This window comes from Coenobita brevimanus, chromosome 102 (assembly GCF_032717465.1).
Source record: "Coenobita brevimanus isolate Jiangsu-jjx chromosome 102, ASM3271746v2, whole genome shotgun sequence".
NCBI classification, from domain to species: Eukaryota; Metazoa; Arthropoda; class Malacostraca; order Decapoda; family Coenobitidae; genus Coenobita; species Coenobita brevimanus.
In genome coordinates this window covers 32,928,045-32,936,786 of record NC_137055.1, presented here as the reverse complement: position 1 = coordinate 32,936,786, position 8,742 = coordinate 32,928,045, and positions in this window count along the sequence as shown.

The window sequence follows — 8,742 nt, the reverse complement described above, 5'->3', positions numbered from 1 at the left end:
TGGGGTGTGTTTGGGGTGTTTTGGGGGTGTATTTGAGGTGTACTTGGGGTGTAGACTATACAGTACATCCCAGATTCACTCTATACACATCCCAAACACACACCCAAAACACAACCCAGGTACACTCCATACATACACCTAATACACCCAAAAAAGCAGCCCCATACACCCCGCCCCGCCGAGTCTGACACAACTCAGAGAAAAATTTCGGAAGCAAAACCTGGGTCGCTTGGTCCGTAGACTTTTCCCCTGAACAGTGGCTGTGTGTCCGTGAACTTTTACCACAAACACTATAGACACGCCTTCTCGTGGTGGTACTGATGAGAGAGAGAGAGAGAGAGAGAGAGAGAGAGAGAGAGAGAGAGGTGAGCGTTATTTAGGTGGAGTGGCGGTTTGCACGAGGCGGATGAGGGTGTTGAGAGGGGTTTGTCTAATTGGGGCAGCTCCTGCAGCATCTAAGACATGACGAGGGGTGGGGGGGGCGGAGAGCTTAGTGGGTGGGATGTCTGGGTTGGGGTAGATTCTGCCGCTCTGAGTAGTTCGGTTGCAGGGCATTTTAGTAGATAATGTAGTAGGGGAAAAGGAGAGTTTGCGTTGCAGTGTTTGCAGTTTTGGTATTGTTCGTCGATTATATTGGGAAGGGGGCGATGTCCTAGCCGTAACCTTCGGATCAGGGAATGAGTGTAGTTGTTTTCTTGTCTGGGATATGCTTGGTTGAGGGCTGATGCTTTGTTTAATATTTTCTTTTTGATTTATGAGTGGCTAAGTGTGACTTCGATATCGATGAGGGGGCAGTTTGTGGCTTGTTTGGCGGCGTTGTCTGCTTTTTCATTTATGCTTATGCCTACGTGGCTGGGAATCCAGTGTATGATTATAGTTTTTCTTGCTGATTTTTGGTATGTCGTGTTGACAATGGTGCTGCAGATGTTGATATTGTCGTTGCGGTCTGGTTGGCGTAGTACTTGTATTGCAGAGAGGGAGTCAGTGTGTATAATGATGACTGGCGATGCAGTGGTGTTTTTGGCGTCTATTAGGGCTTCACGGATAGCTACGAGTTCAGTGAGGAGGGTTGATGCTCCGTCTGTGATTCGCCAGGCTGCTGTCTTGTTCCGCAGATGAAGGCGGCTCCTGCTTTGGGTAGATTAACAGATCCGTCGGTGTAGTATGTGATGAAGTTGGGGGGAGGGGGGGGGAGCGATGAGTTCTAGGCTGAGTTGGCGTATTTCTTCTGTGGGAGTGTTGGCTTTGGGGGAGGAGTGTGGAGTTATTCGTTTGAAAGGGGGTGGAGCCCAGGAGGGTGGCTGCCGATATTCTGGGTAGGGAGCAACTGGTTCTTGTTGTATGACGGTGTCGAGGTTGAAAAGTCGGATGGCTTTCACAGTGCAATGGGTCCAATTTTGTTTCAGCAGATCAGGGTGAAGGTTGATGCTGGCTGGGACTCATGTTAGGGGTGGAAGAGGTGTCGCACTGTGGGTTATTTTCGCTATGATTCCTGCAGCTCTAGCTTTTATTCGGTGTTGAATGGCTTCGATCTTGCACTCCATGCGGAGATTGCAGAGGCGTGTCCATCTGGATGAGTTGGTCATGATAAGGAGTGCCTCGTTTTGGGTGGTTTCGAGTTTTTGGATTAGGGTGGGGTATGCGCCGATGAGTATGGGGGCACAATAGTCGATGACGAAGCGAATAGCTTGGATGTCAAATAGTCTGAGGACATTATATGAGGCCCCTTTGCTCTTGTCTGTAAGGGATCTGAGGCCGCTGAGTCTAAGGTTTGTTCTTTCTTTTAGGAAACTGATTTCAGTTCTGAAGGATAGATTGGAGTCGATCCACACTCCGAGATAAAGGTGAGAGTTTACATATTCGATCGGGTTGTAGCCGAGATGTAGAGGAATTGGGGGGGGGGGGTTGCATGCCTAATGCTAGTGCTTTGTTTTTTTGGGTGTTTATAGATAGGCTGAGATCTATGCATCCTTGGTGGAGTTGGGAAAGGGTTCATTGAGCTTTGTCATAGAGGGGGCCTCGGTTCACTATTAGAGCTAGATTGTCGGCATAAGCAGAGGACGCTTATGTCTGGGCCGATGTTTGTTTGTAGGAGACTGTCCATGAGGGTGTTGTAGAGAGTTTGGTTGATTATACTGTTCTGTGCAGTGCCGTTGATGTGTCTGTGGAAAGTGGAAGAGTGTCCTTGGAAGCGTACGAGAGCTTCTCGATCTCTGAAGAAGTCCTCGAGCCAGCCGAGGAGGCGACCCCCAATTCTCTTGCTGGCAAAGGTAAAGAGGATCGCTTCGGGACAGGCGAGTTCGAAGACTTTTTCGAGATCGAGAAAGATGACTAGGCTCTTCCCGTTGTGTAACTTCTGCCATGAATGTGGTGAGGCATTCTGCTGTCCCCCTTCCTCTGGTGTATACAAACAGATATTGGTGTGGCGTGGGTGTGCTCCATTGCAGACGTTGGTGGACCATCCTTTCCATGGTTTTTCCGAGGCAGCTGAGGAAGGATATAGGTCTGTAGTTAACAAGGTCTTTGGGTTTAGGGATTGGTCGAATGGCAGCGTTCTCCTTTGCAGAGGGAAGTTTGGCTAAAGTCCAGAAGTGATTTACGAGGTTGAGAATGGCAGTGGTGGCATTCGGTCCAGTGTGAGATAGCATGGAGTAGGTGATTTGGTCAATACCGGGGGCTGTGTCGCTGCTGGTTTTGAGTGAACGATGGAATTCTTGGATAGTAAAGGTTTGGTCTGTTTGGGCAGGGGTGTTTTTAGCGAGGTGTATTCTTGCAGCGCACTCGGCGTGTAGGGTGTTGTGGCGGTTTTGTATGTGTTGTGGGGTGCAGAACGGAGAGGTTTGATGGGCGAAAAGTGACGCTATTCTTTCGGCCTCTTCCTGAGGGTTGGGGTGTGTTGTGGGACGGGGTTGTGGGGGTTTAAGACTGCTCTGAGTGTTTTCCAAATGTGGCCTAGGTTGATGTTGGCGCTTAAGGATCTGCACCACTCCAGCCATTTGTTATCTCTTATTTTTTTTTTTTTTTTTAGTTGTATGCTGGACGACTGCCTTAAGATATTGTCTGTTTTGGGGGGTGGGATGGACTTTGTATATTTTTCTTGCACTGTTTGCGCGATGGTTTAACTCTTTGACTCTGTCATTATAATACCAATAGTCCTTGAAATGTCGCTGTTTGTGAGAGGTTATAGGAATTGCAATTTCGGCGGCAGTGGTGAAAGCTGCTGAGATTTGGTGTTCGTGTTCGTCCAGGTTGTCTAAAGGTTCGAGTTGGGTTATGATTTCTTCCAGTGAGGCTGTGAAGAGTCTCCAATTGGCTTTTTTTGTGCACCACCTAGGCGGGGGTCTGGGGGTGTCGGGGTAGTGGGGGGAGATTACGTGTGCAGACGATGGCGAAGTGATCTGATGTCATGGTTGGGTGGGAATCCCATTCAGTGTGTTGCCATTCCTGTGGTTAGAAGCGTGAGGTCGAGTCTGCCACCTTGTAAGTGTGTGGGAGCGCCTTGTAAATGTGTGGGAGCACCTTGTAAGTGTGTGGGAGTGCTGGGATCATTTAGGAGTTGTATGCCAGGAGTGAGGGTTAGGAGTTCTGATATGTGTCGTCCTACTGGGTTGGTGGGGGATGTGGATCCTAGGCAGGGGTGATGGGCGTTCAAGTCGCCTTCGATTAGCGTCAGTTCAGTGGCTGTGAGGGTGAAGAGTTCTGCTAGGTCAAGGGCGGCGCTGGGTTTGCGATAAATGTTGAAGATTTTTAGGGGAGTATTGGTTAAGGTGATGGATACACCCTGAATTTCGACCTCTTCGCCGCAGTGTGGTGGTTGTGGGATTTTGTTTGCCTGAATGTGATTACGTATGAGAATGGCACAGCCTCTGGGGCCACCCCGGTGTGGAAGGAGAAAGGAGTTAAAGCTCTTTAGCTTGAGGGAATGTTGTTCGGTGATGAAGGTTTCTTGTAAGAGGAAGATATCTGTTTTGTCTCTGTGCACAGCCTCGTGAAGAAGGATGAGTTTGTTTTGGCGCCAAGGATGTTCCATTGTATGATCTTTAGGTTGTGTGTTGGGGGTGGTGGGTTTGCTGTTTGGTTAGGACGGTGTTGTGGCCCGGTACTAATTAGCGGGGGTGTTTGGTCCGTATGAACATTGTTTAGTCTTCTGTGGCTGTTGTGGACTGTTCGTTGATCGGGATGTGGGATCGAGGGCGTTCTCGTTTGTCTAGGCCCGCTGAAATGCTCCGTGGTTTGAGGCGTTTGGTTTGTGGAGGCGGGAGGGTTAGGCTGAGGTGATGAGGATTGGGTTTGTCTGGTTGTTTGTGAGAGGAGGCACTCGTTGCTAGGGTGTGTTCTGGGTCGGGTAAGGGGGTCGTTGTGGATTGTATTGGGTTTTGTTGATTTGGCTGAGGATCGCTGAACTGGGCGAAACTGTTGGAGAAGTGTGTGCCCTCTATGCAGGTGTCTGCCATGGTGTTGAGTGCTGGTGTGAAGAGTTGGGGGTTGAGGGGGCAGTGGAGCTGAGCCCCAACACATTTTATGATGGCTGTTCCGAGGTAATGGCAAGAAGATCGTAGGGTTTCTTTGGTTTGTGCTATTTGTTCTGGGTTCGTGACGAGGGTATGCAGAAGGGATGGTGCTGTTGTTTCTGACTGACGTGGAGGGGGAGCTGTTTCGGTTGCTGCTTCGTGTGTTATGTGGGCAGGAGACGGAGGCTCGCCAGAGGCTTTGGTCATATAGCGGGCAGCTTCCTCCACTTGTGGGTGTCGAGTGATGGGGCGTAGGGGGTATTTGAGGGGGTAACCCATTAGGATCAGTTTTCAGGTGTTGAACTGAGGGTCGATCTTCTGTAGTAGAATGGGATGGCTTCCTGCCGTGTCGATCGTTGCTAGGAGATTGAGGGAGTCTTCGTCGAGTGGAACCATGACCGTGCTGTTGTTCTTGCCAGGTATGATTGTGATTTTCAGTTCGGGGTGTTCCTCTTCCAGGGCCAACAATGTCGTAGCTGGTTGGGAAGGGGTCCTGTCGTGGAATCTGGAAGTCTGAGAATTTGGATGGGGGTGAGGTTAGGGGTTTCACTGGGACCATGGATTGTCTTCTGTTGTAGGTGCTGGGTTGCGGTGATGGATGGCTTCTGGCCGAGGAAGTGGCGTTTCCCGAGGGTTGTGGTGTATGAGAGGAGGGAAGGGGGGTCGCTGTATTATGATGGGGGTTCTCAGTGAAACTGCGGCTGTCTTCTTTTCCGCTCCTTCTTTTCTTGGAAGCCGGCTGGAAGACGTCGTCTTTGATGGTTGTGGTGGAAGGGGTGGGGGTGGATACAGTGCTGGCGGTTTCGTCTGGCATGAGGGCAGTAGTTGTTCATGAAGCGAAAGAGTTTGAGGAGGCGGTTGTGCTGGTTGTGCGTGTTTCCTCTGTTGTGCTTGTGTTCATTGGCTCCTCCTGATTGTGGGTGGTTTGGCTGGGAGAAGTAGCTTGCGAAATGTCCATGGGGACATGAAAGTCATCGTCGTTAGGTTCATAGCTTGATGTTGATGGCTGTGGCGGGGGGTTCTCCTAAGTTCCGTTGTTGGGGAGTTGCTTCTTCGTTGCAGCAAGCTGAGGTGTGGGTGGCTGAGGCTTTTTTGCTCTGTTGTCTGCACGTTTCTGTCCCGCTGCTTGTTTTTTTGCAGATGAGCTTTGTGGATTGCCTCTGTGGATGGTCTTTGATCCCGATCTCGAGTCCATTGTGTGAGATAGTAAAGTTGGGTGCCAGGCCTACCTATGCCAGAGATCCTGGGCGCCGGGTTTTTACCTCCCCCGCCCTCTAGAGGACGTCGTGAGGAGGGACCCTGGCTCCTACTCCGGACTGCCCTTGGACGGGTAACCTAACTCTAACAGCGGGGTGCCTTCCTGTTACCCCCTTGCTCCCCAGTCACTCTAGTGACCTCCGTTGTGTCAGACCTAAACGGCCTTCCCTCGGGGTTCAGTTCGTCAGTAGCGGGGTAACAGGAAATCCTACATCAAAGTGGGAAAGGAGAGCAGGGGGTAAGGGGGGATAGCATGTACTGAGTATGTGTGTGTGTGTATGCCTGATGTTGGTAGAAGATTGGGAGGAGGAGTGAGGCAAGAGGAGAAGTGTGCGAGGATCAAAGCTCTACCTGACTGCAGTATACAGCCGCCAAGAGAGGCAGTGTATATCTGCAGTCAAGGTGAAGGAAATCTTGGTAGAGACGATGGTGATAATGCAGGGTCGGGAGGTGGTGTGGTCAGAGTAAGTGAAACCTGGGTAGCAATGTCCGTAGAGTTTTATGCAGGACTGCTGCTGGGAGAGACGTCTTTTCTCGGCAGCTGCTCGACCGGATCTGTGGGAGGTATATGAGAGAGCGGGGGTGAGCTGGGAGCAGGGCAGTGAAATGGCGAGGGACGGGGCGACATGGAGGCGATTTGTTTGTGGCCATCCCTTACGGGATTAAGGCGTCTGGCAATAAATAAATAGTATTCAAAAGAGTATATGATATTTTGGCAGGCTCGTACAGTGATCCTGGCCACGCTGCTTAGCCAATAGGGAAGGACGGGACAATCAGTAGCACCTGAGATGGAAAGCTTTGGGTTACGGTGGGGCCACACTTGAGCCAAACATGTGACCGACAAGAGGAAATGAAGCTCAGGAGCCCTTTCAACGATCAGACTCGGATATTGCAGCGGCTCTGTCCCGGTGCTTTGTGTCGTCTTCTCGGTCACATGTCTCGCGCAAGTTTGGCCGCACACTAAGAGTTGCTTGCTGCTGCAAAATGAATCTAGATGTAATTCTTAGTCCTGTGGTCTCATCAGCTTAAGTAGTGTATGCATTCCTTAAGCTTTCTCCATAGCAATATCCCAGTACCCCTGCTTGTCGTAAGAGGCGACTAAAAGGGGCCTTTTTGTCTCCCATTTTTCACTCCATACTGTCCTCTTCTTCTCCTCTGTCCTACCTCTGTTCTTGATATTTCCTTGTTTCTCCCGGCCTATATTTTCCCTCTACTTCTGCATTGCCTTATAGCCATATTATGGCTCGGTGCTTACTCTTGATTATTCCTTCCTTCCTTCCGTAGCGATATTTTGTGTTTATTGCTCCTAGATACTGTATTGCGTTGTCTGCAATTTGTATTTTTGTGATATCAATAACGACTGCGTGAATAACATACAAGAATGCATTAATTAACCAGATATTTAAATAAATTGGTAAGTTACAGGTATTAGGGAGTTAGCATGTGTGGTAAGCAGATGTCTGGAGAGTGACTAAAGGGAGGATTGACGGAAAATGAGAGAGAGAGAGAGAGAGAGAGAGAGAGAGAGAGAGAGAGAGAGAGAGAGAGAGAGAGAGAGAGAGAGAGAGAGAGGAGTTTGGGGTGTGTTTGGGGGATTGTGTGGGTTCTGTTTGGGGTGTGTTTGGGGGGTTGTGTAGGTTCTGTTTAGAGTGTGTTTGGCATGTGTTTGGGGGGTTGTGCGGGCTTTATTTAAGGTGTGTTTGGGGGGGGGTTGTGCAGTTTCTTTGGGGTGCGTTTGGAGGGGTTGTGTGGGTTCTGTTTGGGGTTTGTTTTAGGGTGTTGTGTGGGTTCTGTTTAGGGTGTGTTTCGGTGTGTTTGAGGAGGGTTGTATGGATTCTGTTTGGAGTATGTTTCGGTGTGTTTGAGGGGGGTTGTGTGGGTTCTGTTTGGGGTGTGTTTGTGGGGTTGTGTGGGTTCTGTTTGGGGTGTGTTTGGGGGGGGTTGCGTAGTTTTTTTGGGGGGTGCCTTTGGAGGGGTTGGGTGGGTTCGGTTTGGGGTGTGTTTGGGGGGTTGCGTTCGATCTGTTTGGGGTGTGTTTTGATGGGTTGTGTGTGTTCTGTTTGGGGTATGTTTGGGGGGGTGTGGGTTCTGTTTGGGGTGTTTTTGCGTTGTTGTGTGGGTTCTTTTTGGGGTGTGTTTGTTGTTTGTTTTGGAGGGTTCTGTGGTTTCTTTTTCGGGTGTGTTTGGGGTGTTTTATGGTTTCTGTTTGGGGTGTGTTTGGGGGGTTGTGTGGGTTCTGTTTGGGGTGTGTATGGGTTTTGTAAGGAGTGTGTTTGTGGTATATTTTGAATGTTTCGGGGGTGTATTTTGGATGTGTTTGAGGTGTGTTTGGTATGTGTTTAGGGTGTGTTTGCTTTTTTTGGGGGGTGGGGGGGTGGGGGATGTACTTTGGGTGTATACTATACATCCCAGATACACTCCACACACACCGCAAACACATCCCAGATACACTCCATACACACCCCAAACGCATCCCAGATACACTTCATACACACCCCAAACACACACCCCAAATACAACCCAGATACACTCCATACACACCCCAAACACATCCCAGATACACTCCATACACACCCCAAACACATCCCAGATACACTCCATACACACCCCAAACACAACCCAGATACACTCCATACACACCCCAAAAACACACCCCAAACACAACCCAGATACACTCCATACACACCCCAAACACACACCCCAAACACAACCCAGATACACTCCATACACACCTCAAAAACACACCCCAAACACAACCCAGATACACCCCAAACACAACCCAGATACACTCCATACACACCCCAAAAACACACCCCAAAAACACACCCCAAACACAACCCAGATACACTCCATACACACCCCAAAAACACACCCCAAACACAACCCAGATACACTCCATACACACCCCAAACACACACCCCAAACACTCCATACACACCCCAAACACAACCCAGATACACTCCATACACACCCC